The sequence below is a fragment of the Belonocnema kinseyi genome, chromosome 8, assembly GCF_010883055.1.
Source record: "Belonocnema kinseyi isolate 2016_QV_RU_SX_M_011 chromosome 8, B_treatae_v1, whole genome shotgun sequence".
Classification (NCBI taxonomy): Eukaryota; Metazoa; Arthropoda; class Insecta; order Hymenoptera; family Cynipidae; genus Belonocnema; species Belonocnema kinseyi.
The window spans coordinates 53,898,847-53,916,355 of record NC_046664.1 but is presented as its reverse complement, the minus strand read 5'-3'; the positions used below and the strand labels follow the sequence as shown (position 1 = coordinate 53,916,355).

General features: G+C 30.7%; 2 non-coding genes across 2 annotated transcripts; both read left to right on the top strand.

Annotated features, from left to right (window-relative positions):
• Positions 1 to 531: 531 nt before the first annotated feature.
• On the top strand, positions 532 to 603 carry Trnah-gug. The gene has a single exon. It is a non-coding gene; the product is annotated as a tRNA-His (tRNA).
• Positions 604 to 1,597: 994 nt separating this feature from the next.
• Positions 1,598 to 1,669, top strand: Trnah-gug. The gene has a single exon. It is a non-coding gene; the product is annotated as a tRNA-His (tRNA).
• The last annotated feature ends 15,840 nt before the right edge of the window (positions 1,670 to 17,509 follow it).

Below are 17,509 nucleotides of genomic sequence, written 5' to 3'. Positions count from 1 at the left end.
TTTCACTCCCTAGGGAGTTAAAAGTGACATCAGAGGCGACTAATTAAAATTATCAAGCTATCAGTTGATCCCGTTGACAGATTGTTTCACATATTGGATCAACTTGAAGCGATAAATGACCAGAAATGAATTATTTTTTATTTACAAAAATTTTTTGAAAACTAAAAACAAATTACAGATTAAAACAATAATTTTAATTTCTGGTCATTTACAAATTTAATAAAAATAAAGTTTCCAAAATTTCAACATATGAGCAAAAATCATCCCTGTGATACCAAAAACGTCTGAAGTCGTGCATTTGTTATGCACGTAATTGTTGATGTTATAAATCTAAAACACTTAATAAATATATATTCATTAGCTAGACACATTATTCCTAAAGGCGAAAGACGGCAAGATTAAAGTATAAAATTTATGCCGCGGAATGAGTCGTAAATTTCTTTTAGACGTCTCGTTTCGCGCCAGTGAATAAGTTGGACGAGTTTCATATCGATTTCTGTAAAATAACAAGTGCATTCAAGTCCTCCAACAGCCGTGATCGTCTAGTGGTTAGGACCCTACGTTGTGGCCGTAGTAACCCAGGTTCGAATCCTGGTCACGGCAATGTGCTTCGACACATTGTCACGGTGGAGGTTTTTTTTAACTTTACACAAAATTCTTTTTTAGGATTTTTAGTAGTTTTTATTCATTTATATTACAATTGTGTGTAAGATTAAATTAACTTTTTGTTCCTCACAATCCTTAAAATGGTTCTTATTAAACTAAAAAAATTATTTTACACATTTTTCAGTATTTTAGATTATTTTATCTGAACATTTTCATTATCTGTACTATTTATTTAAACTTTTTTAAACCCAAAAATTTACCAAGTTAAATGCTTCAAACTTAGTAACACTTATATCTAAATTTAAAAAAAGAAAGGGGTTGAAAATGTTTTATTTCAAATAACAATATTGTTTCCTTTTTCATTTCTATACAATCGAACCTTTGCAATTTTTGATTTAAAATATCAATTCCAGACGATAAATACTAACATAACCTAAAAAATTCAAAATCGTACGGTGAATTTGGTAATTTATGTGATTTTTGTGTAAAATTAATGATTTTCTATTTAAAAAATCACTAATATACACTATTATTGTTCAAGTATTGCAAATATGATTTAAAATCTAAAAATGTTGTATCAGCAATATAGATAATTTAAGACGAAAAACACTAACATAACAGTACAAAATATGGTTAATGATTTAAATTAACCAAGTTCACGTAAAAATGTTAACGTATATTTAATATTCCATTAATTATTATTATAATTATGATTAAATATTACCATTGACAATCTTTGAGCAATTGTTGAAAAATTGTAAATATTCTTTGAAATCCATACCAATTTGCTGTGGAAGTTCCGAACATAACCTAAATTATTATACAAATTTTTAATCTTTAAAATCTAGAAATTTGTGAATTTTGTTTGGAATATTTGAAATATAATAATTTTAATATAAAAATGCCAATGTCCGACAAAAGAAAATAACAACAATTTTGTAAACACTATAAATCTTATTCCAATAATAATGAACATTCATATCCTCCAATAGCCGTGATCGTCTAGTAGTGAGGACCCTACGTTGTGGCCGTAGTAACCCAGGTTCGAATCCTGGTCACGGCAATGTGCTTCGACACATTGTCACGGTGGAGGCTTTTTTTCAATTAAAAAAAAAGTATTTCATACATTTTTCAGTATCTTAGATACTTTTCCCTGAAGGCTTCTCCTACCTTTGACATTGGTATATTTATTTGTAAGCCCAGAAATGTACAAAATTGAACGATTCAAACGTATGTTAGTTATATTATTATCTAAATTTAAAATAAAATTAAAGAAGTTGAAATAGCTTCCATTTTTAAATAGCAATCTGTTTTTTTTTTAATTTCTGTGATTACTGGAAAAAAATTGTTGTTAAAAAATATCAATTTTCGACGGTTAGTACTAACTTAACCCAAAGTTTTTAAAATTTTAAGTTTAATTTTTGAAGTCAAATGATTTTTGTTTAAAATAAGTGATCAACGATTAAAAAAAACGCTAACATATCCTATTATTATTTAAATATTGTAAATATTCTTTAAAATCTAATGTTTTTCTTAACAAGAGCAATTTAACAACTAAAATTTTAAAAAATTGTGAATTTACTTTTAAACATTTCAAATGTAATTTTTTTAATTAAATATCCCATTTTCCGACGAAAAACATTTACATGATCCAAATTGTTTTTCTAATTTGAAATCTCATTCAAATTATAGTGATTCTTGTTTAAAAATACCAATTTTCAATAAATACTAACGTAACATAAAATTGTTCAAAAATTATTAATCTTCACCGGTATCTAATGAATTTATAAAAATTTTAATTTCCGAGAAAAAAAACTATAACCGAATGCAAAATTGTTTAAGGTTGTAAATTTAATTATTTTAAACAAAAATCATTGGACTTAAATCTAATGAACTACGAATTTTTTGGAAATTAGAAAAAATAGCGATTTGGAGTTTGCCTTATTTCTCTTTCTTCTTTATTTATTTTTTGTAACGATCGTTGGATTATTTTTTTTTAATTCTGATTTCTTCTGAATTTAATTTCTTAAATTATAATGATTTTCGTTGAAAATAAACGATTTTCTGTGAACATTGTTAATATAACCTATAGAACTGTCAAAAAATTTCAAATCTCGTTTGAGCTATGATAATTTTCACTTTAAAACACCAATTTTTTTAGAACGTTATTGTTTTATTGCTTTAGAACGCTATTGTAACTTTAAATTATTTAAAAAAATTATAAAGCTGTTAAATATAATATTTTTTGTTTAAAAGTGCGAATTTCCACTAAAGAAAATGCTAACAAAATCGACCCCTAAATCAAATATCAATATCTAGCTCTGCCTAGCCGTGAATATCAGCCCCAAATGTTAAGTTCCCCTGTCCAGATCTCCCCAGACTAAAAAATGACTACTAAGTATTCCACTGTCCAGCTTTCCACAACCTTAAAAATAAAAATAAAACGGCATTAGAATAGCGCCACCCGTTGTGATGATTTCTCATAATTTTGAAGTTTCCAGACTTTTTGTTTCAAACGGCAGAAAAACGAAGCTTCAATTATCGGTTTTTCGACAACAATAGTTTCTAGATTGCAATATTTTCAAGATATCGATCGATAATGGCGCCTTGTAATTTTTAATAATTGGATTGGATTGGACATCCAATTAATCTATAAGTTATAACTTTCCCATGAATCCTGAAGTTTGTAATTTTTCCTTAAGAAAAAAACTTAATAGAAAAACACCTTCAACCAATCATAAATACGTACTCTTAAAAGAACTAGTGACTTCTCACTAGTTGGAACAGCCAGAAGTGGAATGGAAGCTTCTAATGTATCCCCTAAAGGTATACATTTTTCTTGAACCATCTTCCCTATTCCTTTACACATCCTCACACACTTACTTGGTGGTGTGAGGCGGACCTACAGTTTAAGGTGGGTTCCGAACCACCAAGATCAACAGCTTTAACTACTTAGAGAACCTTTTTTCTCTAGAGGTACCGATCCCACGACTTTTCGGAGATAAACAACTCCCTTTCTAGGTTTGTGTTAGCCGCATGGGCCGCCGAGGCTCTTCCAGAGTGCGAGACGGTAATTGAACCCGAAAACCGACTGAGGGGGTCCAAAGCCTACTTTATTCAGTGAAACTCAAAACTCTAACCCAAGTGTTCTATAAGGACCTCCCTTCTCTTTTAAGTGAAAGATATTAATTATAGCTTCTGATCATTGCAGCCAGGTCCAAAATATTTCAAACACAAACGCTTGTATACAATAAATTTCTTTTTTACTTGAGAAATGCAAAGACCCGACCGGCGACAAGCGCGTATCAGACGACTGGAGGTCCATATATTGACCGCTTGGAGCGCTATATCACTTGTTGATTCTATCAGTTGGTCTCACTGGGGTATTCAGTAACGCTGTTTTAGTTGATTCACTTACTGGTTCACCCAGTCAAAGTCGAAAAATCACTGATTCACCAGTGATAATTCAAAATAATGATTCAACCTGTGACAATTTCTCTATAAGTTTAGTTTAAGAGAGCGAATTTCCCGAAAAGAATACTTTCGAGATATTGGTCGAAAATGGCGCCATGCGTTTTTTAATAATGGATTGTCAATGTGATGTTTTCCATATGATAATCCTATTGCTAGTCAAATACTTTTCGTCTTCGAGAATGGGCTAGGTAGTTTGGAAAGATGAACGTTTAGGTAGTAAATGAAATATAGAATTTAAAGCAGAAAGAAAGAAGAAATTAACCTTTTTTCCAATAACAGTAATTTGGCTAATTTAGGGAGCAAAATGAAGTAAAGACTACGTTCCTGAAAGCATAGTGTGTCGTGTATGAGTGACGGGTCCACCCCGAAGCGAAGCGGAGGTAGAAGACCTACCTTACTAGCCTATATGGATACTCTGGACTTTTGTACTGTTTTGTTACGGGGCTAAGGGGGCCAATTCGACGATCGTAAAAGCGCGGGCCCCAGGCAGTTTACAAATATACATGTGCATATTACATATAAATACATATACATGGACCCAACCTCATAAACATCCTCGAGACCCTGCCCACTGGCCGATTTAGTGTGAAATAAAAGTTTTGTTTACGAGCCTCAGAACTGCAAAGTTTCCCGTTCAAGAGCCGCGTCCTGGAAGTCGATGATTCTTTTCTGGAAAGGTCTCATTTTATCCATGAAAATGGACCCGAGTACGAGTGTCGTAAATTTCTAGGGTGACGTTCGCTTAAATCTTACAATATATATGTAATATTTATTATGTATGTATTTTCGTGAGTCATTCTCTATTCAAGTATTTAAAATTCAATGTCGCCAATTTTGATGGCTTTGAGATTTAGGGATTTTTAGGTTTTTAAGAGATTGCTAATTTGTGTGCCGAATTTAACTAAGGAATGCAAGAAAAATGGAGTTTGAACATGTATTCATTTAATATCAACATTATATCTAGTTTCTCATGAACAAATATAACTTTTTTATAGCTTAGATCATTGGAAAGTCCTCTGTATTTTCTAAAGAAGAAAATAATCGTTTAAATATCTAAGCGCAACTGTTTGCTCATTGACAATACATACACAATTTTTAGAAGGATTACACAAATGATTACTTTTACTCTAACATATACTATTGTACGCAGAAAGGATCAAAGAAATTAAAATTTTTTTTGCAGATTATTTCTATTTTATTTTTAAGGTTTAACATCCCTTGAAAGTTGAGTATTCTGAAATTGACGTAAGATGATGGTACTTTTTCACCTTTTACTCACCAGGAAATTAATCACTAAAATTTTAAAACTCTGTGGAAAACCTTAATCTGCAACATGTACTTTGTCCCGCAACTATACAAAAATTGAGGTATCTAAATTTTTTGGACAGATAGTAGGCAGCAACATTTTTTCAAAGCCAATTTAGACTTTCTCATTTGCGATTATTTATAAATAAATAATGATTTTTTTCTGAAATTTTGAACCACGCATCCTCCCTTAGTTAGGGTCCTCAAATTTGGACCCCCATCCCTCCTGCCCTCTGTCTCACGTAATTCTTAACGAATACATTTTTTTCGTCGATTTATTTAGGGGTCATCCAAAAACAACGTGAACTATAACGTATTTCGTGTATGACCCCTGAGTTGATTTGGATTGAAGTGGTATTTGGTAAAATCTTATTGTTCCTTATGATTTAATGAAGTAGTTGAAGTTTCAATAAAGTAGTATAATTTTCAACAAAAAATATGATTACTCAACAGGAAATGTTATATTTGAAATTTTAACCAAGAGATGTTTTATCATTTCAAATTTTTAAAAAACAGTCGAATTGAGCAAAGAAGAGGAATTTTCAACAAAATAGTTGAAGCCTCAACCAAAAACAGGCTCATTTGCAATCAAAAATTTGCGTTTTTAACCAAAGAAGATCAAATTTATAACAAAAGAGATAAAATTTTAAATTCATCCAAAATGATAAATTTTCATCCTATAAATCCTTAGATTTTCACAGAACAATTGAATTTCCAACGAAAAATTGCAATATAAAAAAAAATTATCTACTAAAAAAGACGAATTCTCAAAAAATACATACTTGAATAGATAGGGAATTTTCAAACAAAAAAGACGAATTTTCTACGAAACATTTAAATTTTCAATGAGAAAATTTAATTTTTAACAAATTTTCAACGAAACAATTGCATCTTTTAGGAGACAGTTCAAATCTTAATAAAAAAGTTGAATTTTAAATGCAAGAGGAGATATTTTTTGTTCAAATATACGAATGTTTAAGAAAGTCGTTGAATTTCCAACAAAAAGTGAAATAGGTGATATTGCAAAAACAACACAGAGAATTAAAAAAAAAATAGTTCAATTTTTAATTAAAAAGTTATATTTTCAGTTAAAATTATGAATCTGAAACCGAAAAAAGAAATTTTTAACAAATTAGGTAAACTTTTAATCCAAAAAGATAAATTTTTTCTACCAGTAAGACGAATTTTGTACGGAACATTTGAATTTTTAACACGTGTATATGAAATATGAAATATGACCGTAATTATGAATCTTCAAAACAAAAACAAGCTAATTTTTAACAAAGTAGATCAGCTTTCAACCCAAAATTCGTATATTTTAATTAAAAAGACGAATTTAAAAAAAAAGAGATTTTTTAGTCAAAATAACAAAAAATGTTTTCCAAATTGTAGAAGTTTTAAGTCAAAAGATCGATTTTTTGTAAAACAGTTAAATTTTTAACCCAAAAATATTAATTTTTACAAAAGATGGATCTTCAAACCAAAAATTTTATTTCTAGCTAAGTGTTTCAACCTATAGCCAAGTAGTTTAATTTTTAATTTAAAAAAATGTAGTTTCAGCCAGAAATGGAATAGCTACATTCTTAGTTCAAAAAATTAATTTTAAACCAAAAAAAAAACACAGATTTCAACAATGTATTTAAGTTTTTAACCAACGTTATGAATTTTACAACACTCATGGTGAATCTTTCAATTTAAAAATGATTTTTTATAAGTGGGTTAAAACTTCACATAAACATTTGATTTTTTAACAAAAAAGATGAATTCCTAATGAATGATGTAATATCAGATATTTCAAACAAAAAGGATGACTTTTTAATAAAATTGTTGAATTTGTAACCAAGTGATAAAATGCTTAACTAAAAGAATAAGATTCAGAAGGAAGCAACTTAAAAAAGACAAAAAAAATAAAAGTCAAATAAATGAATAACTAGAGCATTATATCAGGGTAGCCTTAAACATTATTTTTTAAATTCTCCAATAGTTCAGGCATCTGGTAGTTTTGTTCCCGAAAAAATCAAGGTAACAATTTTTTTTAGAAAACGCTTTATTAAGGGGTCATATTTAACATATTAAAAATGCTACCACAAATACGAGGGGAACCCGATTTTTTTAAAAACATTTCCAAGAAGCACGTTTGCGTGGACGGAGTATTCCCATTGCATTTTAGAGCAAAATGTCTAACAACAGAAAGAAAGAGAAAAAAAGTACGAGAAAATTTTGTGGTACCAATAATCCGCTATCTTTAATAGGTTTCGAGTTATGGTACATTGAAAAGTCCGCACTTTTTTATGATTTTCAGCGAAAAATCGCTAAGTTAAAAGAAAAACTGGGTTCCCCTTCGTATTCGCGGTAGCATTTTTACCATGTTAAATAGGCCCCCATAATAAAGCGTTATCCCAAAAAAATTGTAAACCCGATTTTTTTCGGGAATTTCACTCTTTTTTCTGACGTAATGCCTCGACTATAAGTTTAGTCCGAGTCTAGCCAATTTTCTCGTTTTCCCTGACCATTAATATTCAAGTAGAACAATCGTGCGAGGGGCTATAATTCACTGAGAAATCTCATATTGCTGCGCTGGAAATCTTAGGAGAACTGTTTGAGGAACTCTTGGAAATCTTGGAAATCTTTCGCCAAGCGTGGAGCATTCACACCACGAAGCATTCACACATTGACACGTTCGTGATGCACACGTTACCTGGGCGAGCCGAACGAAGGGCCGACTCCATCCGAACGCTGCCTAGCTTAACCGAGTCTGATTTCTCCCAATCTCGAGAAGTTTTAGAAAGCTGGGAAATCTCAGCAGTCTCAATGAAATCTTAACACTCTCTATGCAAATTCGATTGAGACTGCCACATTCATAGTTTTAAGATTTTCAGATTTCTCAGTGAGTAGCCCATCGCAATCGTGTAACATTTTTATCGCAGAATCCTCTATGAATGGGAAAAAGTAATTTTAAATTCAAGTGAAAAAGTTTCAAATAAATTATCTTTGACACTTCCAGTGTCCCATTTAGAAATCCCTGGAATTTTGCAAGATTTATTTCAAAATCCCTGACTTTCCTCGTCCAATCAAATTCCCTGATTTTAACTCTGACCTACGTCCATACTGTACAAATAGTGTGGAGTATGTTAGTCAAATTTTAACCAATTCTAATCAATAGAAACTTATTATACGAGTAATTGAACTAAGTTTTAATAAACTGACAGAAAAAAGCTAGTAGGTTTGAAAATATTTAATGATGTTAAAATAGATAATCTGTTGTTAAAATGGTGTGTTCTCATACATTAAAACAAACGAAAAAACTAGAAATGAAATAAAAACTCCTAAAAATCGGTTCTGCAGTCTTTTATCATTCAGCAGAGAACAAGTTTAGAAACCCATTTTTTTAAAGGAATGAAAATTTCAGGACTATGAGTGAAATTCAAGGACTTTTCCAAGTTTTTTAATGTATAAAATAATTTAAGGAATTTCCCAATCTCTAAATATGAATAAGTAGAAAACTAGTCATTGGTAGTAGCAGTTTTCTATTAATTCAAATAGCGCCAATTAGGGTATTGCTAATTAGTGAAAATCTAATTTAAAAAATACAGTTAAGAGAATTTTATTGAAATCAAATAAGAAATTATTAAATACACCAGAGCTGCATTTTAGTGATCCCTAGCTTAGTAATTCCTAGAACTGCTGGCCAATGCAGTTTCTCAGCTCAAGAGACGAGAGACAGTTGCAACTCATGTCTGAAAATCACCAACAGCGTAGTGCAGCGGCACAGTGCGCACATGCGGAGATTGCGCAATCTTATGCATTTCAATTTGAAATGATTCAGGCGGTCCTGACTGTTTACTTTTCAGTTGCACCGATTTAGTGACAGGGCTACTTGCAAGCAGCCCCGAACACTGTTACTAAACTGAGAGTTTGGAGAAAATGGAAAATTACAATACATGTGAAAACTGCACAAAAAATACATTAAATTGCATACAACCGTACTAGCTAGCTACCTCAAGTTGTAGATTTTTAATATTTTGAAAATTTTGAAAATACATTTTAGATGGCCCAACTTTTTCCAGGACACATTCCCAGTTCTAATTAAACTGTTCACTTATTCTTCAGTATTAAACTAAAACTTACTTATTTCAGCGGAACTAGAAATTCATTAAATAATAATATCAGTGACCAAAATTATTTAATGAGTAATAAATTTTAGTCAGAATCCACTTAGTCACAAACAAAAAATCGCGAGAATCACGGCGTCAACACCGTACAAACGTCTACGCTGTGGTAGAGACGCCCTGTACTTTCTGCGCAATATTTAAAAATAATTTTACTGCCACTTTGTTTTGAAGGCATTTTATTGGCTCCAAAATTCTGTAAAATTCCATCGCGTATTTTCGTAATAAAAATTTTCTGTTTTAAATTGTTGTAAAATGTGAGATACCTGAAAACTAATAGGACCATTCGATTCGATAATTAAATTTTTTTATTAATAAATTGTATTTTCCTAGCAGTAAATTTCTACTCATTGAATTAGTAAGTAAGTGCTACTAAGCAGATTCAGACCCAATGCTACTAATAGCATTGGTAAAATTTCTACTAATTCGGATTTAGAGAACCGTATGTACAAACGAAAATGCATCTTAAAAATGTTAGGTACACATTCTAGTTCTGAGTTTTGGTACCAGATGGCGTATCGTAGTTAAAACATTCCAAATTGGGAATGGTGGTCGATCATTACGCCACCTGGTGCCGAAAATTAAAACCAGAAAGAATAGGTGAGAATTTTTTATTTTTGGCATACAAGTGTTTCTATGATTATCTTGTGCAGTTAAAAAAAATATTCAGTAGTAAAAATCCGGTTTGCCCGAAACGAAGCGCTTCAGATAGAATTTTCATCTCATATAGAATGGAAAACATACTTCTAGTCAATTTGTTTTCTAGAAAAAAGAAAATCATTTGACTATCTTATGTGAATTTCAATGCATTTTATGGTCAATTGAACTTTAATTGATGTATGTAGCGAAAAATTTGATATAGACCATACAGAGAATATAAATAATAGACGATTAAAGTTGAAATACAAATTCTAACCTAAGTTTTAGGTCAGATTTTTTATATAGTAAATATTTCATGTATGAATAATTGAAATTTTACGAGTTTATGTTTGCATCGAAATAAGTTTATTTAAGCTTAGAATCTATTGAAATTTAAAATGACTGTGTAAAAAATAATTTTGTATTTTTAGAAAAACATTTTTGTCAACAAATGTGTTTTTTTACTCTATAAGATGTGAATTCAACCTGAAATACTTTGTTGTCGATAAAATATCATTTTTACTACACAATTATTACTTCAAACACCACATGAAAATCATAAAATCTTGTATACGACAAGATTCACATCCATTTTAAAAAATCTACCTACTCTTCCAAGTTCTGATTTTTGGCAAGAGATGGCATATCGCAGTTTAACCATGCCCAATACAGAATATGACTTTTTTTTAGAAAGTTTCCACTGTGTCATTGAGTTCACGAGCACGAGGGTTTTAGGGGGACATGGAAGAAGTGGCGGCACGGGCATGCGAAAAAGGACTTAACCGCGACATTGGCGACGTTATAGACCCTGAAGCTGGTAACAAGTCGCCGAAAGTAGAAATGGACTTTCTGGTCTTGTTTTTCCAAGGGCTTTCAGCCTTCCATGCTTCGTGAACGTTCGCAAATAGTCTTTGCAGGCTGACTCATGTATGTATGTATGTACATGTCGAGTCGCTCAGTCGCACATTTAATGTACGTACAGAGAGTATATAGTAGCAGTAACATAATGTTCGGCTTGTGCCAGACTGCCTGTACGACATACACAAGTGAATACTTGATGTGAGTGCGACTCCACACGAGTCTGGAAGTCTAGTGGGTTCCAGTTCTTTGAAACATGACTGGATTCTCGACAGGGGGTTGTAATAAACTTGTTCGTGGCAGTACGTCCTAAGAACGACAGCCACTCGACGGGATGGCGAATGGCGAGCGTTTTCTGTTTGTTAAAGCAAATTGTCGTACGGCTTGAAAACATATTTTATACACTACCCACTGATCGATCCCATCTTTGGTACAAGACGGATCTTATTCCACACAAAGATTGCTTCTTCTTCTTACCTATGAACCTTCAACGTTGATAGTTTTTTGTCGATGGAATTACGGTTTTTGATCTATCAGTCTAAACCAAAATGGTTATAGTTTTCAGCTAAGAAAAAATTTCTCTCTAGCTCCGCTGGGATTCGAACCCAGGTCTGCAAATTGCTCAGCGAATCCCAGTGGAGCTAGAGAGAAATTTTTCACGGTTAAAGACTATGACCATTTTTGTTTAGACTCGTAGATCAGCGTTAGGCGACAACGAGGGTCTAATCGGTGGTAACTCTTAAAATTATAAATGCGGCATTCTCAATCGAATTCGTAAAGAGAGTTACAAGATTTCTTTGAGATCGCCTGGACTCTGGAGTACTGAGATTTCCAAATCTTCTTGCGATCGAGACTCCAGGAGAAAACAGACTCGGCCAAGTTCGTCGGCGTTCGGATGGAGTCGGCTGTTCATTTGTCTTACTGAGGCAATGTGTTTATCATGAAGGTGGGAATGGGTGAATGCTTCGTGGTATAAACGCTTCACACTTGGTGAAAGATTTCCAAGATTCCTACGAGTTCCAAGAGTTTCTTACCGAGTTCGCGTGAGACATCTAGGGGAACAATCTGAGGTTTTTCATTGATTGGCCGCTCAGTTGACAACATAATATCAAAACTCAATTTTGCAATGATATTAAATATATAAACTTTTACAAGACGTCTGACGATGTAATTCTTCGCTTGCAGGAGGCTGTGAAAAAAATAATTAGTCTCGTTAACCTCCGTAGCTTGGTGGATAACAGCACCAGACCTGGATTCGAATCCCAGCTGAGCTAGAGAGGATTTTTTTTCACAGCTACATACTATGACCATTTCAACTATTTCACTACGCTCGTCAAAAAAATAACAACAAAACTCCCTTTCACTTTGATATTTTTTATTCCTGTCCAAAGTTTTGCTTCGTAGTTGTGATTTCAGCATTCGCCTTTAGGGGCCAGCACAAACTACGTTTCAAATCTTGAGCTATTTTGGACCCCCCCCCCCCAAGTAACGTAGTTCAAAAGTCTCTGAAAGCGATGAAAATAGAATGTTTTTTCACGAAAATAGGGGAATAAATTGTTTTAATTATAATTAAACTAAATCCCATATTAAATTAATATAAAACACTGAATGCATTTTCCACTAAAAAAGATTTTCTATCAAATGATACAAATTTTCAATCCCAAAAAGTGAATTAAAAAACAATTAAGCATTAAACTAAAATTTGAATTATCACCAAATAGTTGAACCTTTAAGCGAAAAAACTTCTAGCAAAATAGATGAACTTTTAACAAAATTGTTGAATCTTTTCCCCTATAAAAGTTGATTTTTCAATCCTAAGGACGATTTTTCAACAAAAGCGACGAATTTTAGGTAAAAAATATGACTTTATCAAAATAGTTGAATTTTCCACCCACAAAGACGAATTTTCAGCCAAATGGTAATTTTTAAATAATGAAGATTAAAATTCAATCAAAACCCGTTAAATTTTAAGCAAAAAAAAGAAAGAATTATGTAGAATACTATAGAATTTTCAATAAGAAAGTGTATTTTAAACCAAGAAAGATGAATTTTCTAAACAACACGATGAATTTTCTAATCAACAAGACAAATGTTTAACAATATACATGCATTTTCATTCCAAAAATTGAATTTTAATTTATAAAATTTAAACTTACAACCAAAAATAAAATAGTTAAATTTTTAGATGAAAAAATTTATTTTTAACAAAAAACAGAAGAAGAATGTTCAACAGAAAAAAGTTAATTCTTTAACCATAGAGGTGAATCTGTGAAAAAATCAATTTCTGGCAAACTAGTTCAAATTGCAACCAAGTAGCTGAATTTTCACCAAAAAAAGGTGAATTTTAAAATAAATAGTTAAATTTTCAACCAGGAGGATACATTTTTTTCCAAGAATTTTTTTGAGACCAAAAAAGAGAATCGTCTACAAAAAAGTTGAATTCTCTACCAGAAAAGATCAATGTGCAATTAAAAATACTAATTTTGAACTAGCAATGAAACAGATACATTTTTAGTAAGAAAAATTAATTAACAACAAAAACCAAAAAATTAACAAAATAGTTCAATTTTCTACAAAAAAGATGAATCTTTCATCGAAAAACTGAATTTTTATCAAATTAGTTCACATTTCAAATGAGTAGTTGAATTTTTTACCAAAAATGATTCAACATTCTTGAAAACTCGACATAATCTAGCAAAAACTTCAGAAAATATTCTAAAATATTCCACACAAAGTTTTATATGACTTTGCAGTATTCAAAAGCATCGAAAAAGATTCTATTCCAAAAAAGTTTAAAAAGTTTCCAAAATTTCAAAATCATTCAAGAAATACACCCAGAATTTTAGAAATAAGTGATAGTTATTGAAACTCTAAATCATTCTAGATAATTTCAAAATATTCTACAACATTCCAGATTCTACAAGTGCATTAAAAAAGCCTATGCTAAAGCAATCTAAAATTTTTCAAAGAATAAAAAATGTTCTATAAATACTCAAATCGTTTTCTTTCTTGGTGAGAGTGCTGTAAAAGTGCCGAAAAATTAGTAATTTTTTGATACAGATGTCTTTTTTTTGTGATTTCATATTAATAAAAATAAAGACTTCAAATTTTCTATATGTGTCATAGTTAGAAATTATAAAAAAGAAATTAGAAATTAGAAAAAGACTAAAAATACTTCAATATGAAAAAAGTTGAATATTATTGAAAAACTATTCTTGTTTTTAGAGAACACGCCACGTTTTAGCATAATTTAAAGAAAATATTAGATAATATTAGGTTACTTAAATATAGAATTTTTACTATTTTAGATTGATTATTACCTCAGTCTAAATGAAACTTGGAAAGACAGTTGAAATACTAAAAAAATATGAGAATTTTTAACTTTCATCTAAAGTAAAATTGCTATCAATAATAATAAATTGTATAAAACATTTAGTTAAATACCTAATGCTCATTAGAAAGTCATATATCTTATGTATTATAAATAATTTGCCCTCAAAGAAACATAAAAAATAATAATTAGTGCAAAAAATGTGCAAAACCCCATCTTTCATTTATTTGTGAACAATATAATAAATAATAAAGATAATTAATGAAATTTAATAGAAATAATTGCTCAAACTATTTATTATTATGTTTGCCAATATTCACTTAGAATAATGCTAGAGATTTGCTGTTGTTTATCAAATTTTCCTCTTTTTATGTAAGTTTTATTTAAAGCGAGGTAATAATTAATGCAATTTAACAAATATAATTGCTCATTTAAATTATTATTCTTTATAATTATATTTCCCTATATTATGCTATCTTCTTTCAACGTAATGCTAGCAAGTTGCGAGTTTTTCTGAAATTTTCAGCTTTCAGTGACTTCTTCAATAAAAGCTTACAATTAAGATTATCCATACAGGAAACTTAAAGAATATTTGAAATATTTATTTTATATTAGAAAAAAATATTTACAAAAAAAAAGAAAGTGATTGTTTAAAATATAGTTGTTTCTAATGATTATCTATTATTTGATTATGACTAAAAAACTAAAGGAAGGTTAAAAATTTCGGGGAAAAAACGAAAGTTTCTAGAATTTATCTAAGAGAAGATAGTTATGAACAATAATAAGTTATTAAAACTATTATGTTTGATACATGGCATTAGTTTTTACCTCGCTGGAAGTGAAAAGTGGACAAACAGTTGAATATTTCAGGAAAGGCCGCCACTTCCGAGCATCAATTATAGTAAATATTATTATAAATAATTAAAATAGTTTAAGCAATTATTTTTAATAACCTGAATTAATTATTAGCTCACTTTAATTGAATAGTAAACAAAAAGTGGAAAATTTTAGAACAAACCGCAACTTTCTAACACTATTAAAAAATTATATTATTATAAATAACAAGAAATGGTTTAAACAATTATTTCCATTAAATTAAATTTACTATTGCCTCGTTCTAACTGAAAAGTTAAAAAAAGTTAAAAAATTTGGGAAAAAATGCGACTTTCTAACTTTATTCTGATAGAAAATTTCTAAAAAACAATAACAAAATGGTTAAATAATTTATTTAAATATCTTATTATCAATAGAAAGTAGTACTTTATGTATCAGAAATCATTTTAATACAAAAAATGTAAAAAATCGTAATAAGTCCCAGAAAACTCGCAAAACCAAATTTTTCGCTTACGGGATTTTTTGGGACCCATATGAAACAGAATTATGGGGTTGATATTTTGAAAGTAATTATTTATTTGCATTCTACAGCCGATTGTAAAGAGAAATTATGAGTTTCAACTCGATTTACCTATTAATGACGATTCTGAATAAAATTTACAAAAACGTATTTTTTTTTTACGGGAAAATACGTCGTCTTAAACTTTACCAGGGAAAGCCTTAACTAACTTTAATCGAAAGATCCTTGAAGTGAGATGACATTTATTTGATATTGCTTTATTTTGCCTTAAAAGTGCTCTTCAAACAAATCCTCCCTACAAAACTTGAAGCATTTATTTATTTATTAAATCATGCGCGTTGCTGCGATAAACGCTTTTTATTCAAATATACAGAAACCTCTGTAAATTATATAGTTCCCATTTTAGAATAGGATTTGATAATTATTTTTACTCTGCTTTTTAGCAAAAGACAGCGAAAAAAAACGTAAATTAAAAAAATAAGAGTAAAAATAGTCTTTTGAAAGTCGGACTCCCATGGTTTTTTTAATTGCATTTCAAGAATATTCGAACATCAGCAGAGGAGAAAATTTTGCCAAAAAAGTCCAGTAATTATTATTACTCCTTAATAATCTTTTACATTAAAGGAATATATAACCTCTTGTAGATTCAACAGTTATAATTTTACAAAAATGTTTGTAGAATTGTTGTGGCTGTATAATTTATTTTAAACAAGCCCTGTACATACATTTTTTTTTAATTTTTCTTTTTGTAATCAAAACTTAAAATTTGCAAAAAAAGTACTTTCACGATTTTTTTGAATAAAATACGCATATGTGTATCAGATAAGATTAATATCCCGGAGAAAAAAATTGTCATGTCTTTTTTAGGTTTAAGTTGGCTGGTGCTCACCAAGTCATGGGGCTTGCGAAACCTCTAAATTTCATACTTTCAACGCAAATATTTTTGTGTGGATTCGATCAGATCGAAAAAAAAATTCCAATGCATTTTTGTACCACCGAAGCATAAAACATGCATTCGTGCTAGCAATTTAGTGCTAACACATATACAGCATTATTTAGAGGAAACCGGTTGTTTGGATTAAAGCGCTATTTAGGAGATTTCCTATGCAGGGAATAGCGGATGTAAACCTACATTCTGAAACTAATTGTAAATTTAAAACTGTGGAGGGAACGCTAAGCTCGTGCTGAATTTGCCTCTTGGCATGCATGTGTGGGAATATAAACACACAAAAGTTGTGTAGTGTTCAACACATACATGGGTGTAAGCGAATATATGGTCGGAATAAAATCTCAGGTTGCTCCTGCGACACCCGAGTAGCTAAAGGAGGTACGACCCGACGAGTTACGGTGTTTTGCTATGGTAAACATGGAACATAAGTAATGCTTGCAAGGTGTCGAACCTGTACCCGAGGGTCAATATCAAACTGACACCCGTAGGTCTTCCCATTGCAAATGCCATCAGACCCTGCCCTCAAAAAGTAGGGCCACCCTATAGTCTACTCTCTAAATCCGAATTAGAAGAAATTTTACTAAAGCAATCAGTACACTGAGAAAAAAATAATGTCCAGGCAACAAAATAATTTTTTTGAACAGTTAGGTTAATTCTTAACAAAATTTGGCTGAGACTACCAAAGAAGCAGTTAAAGTTACAAAATAATTTATTTGGCTCAAAAATAGTTTGTTAAGCCCTTTTTGTTGATTGTACCAAAGAACTTTGTTAAGCGTACCAAACACGCAGCCGCGCATGCGCTCTCTTTCGACTCATGACGAGCA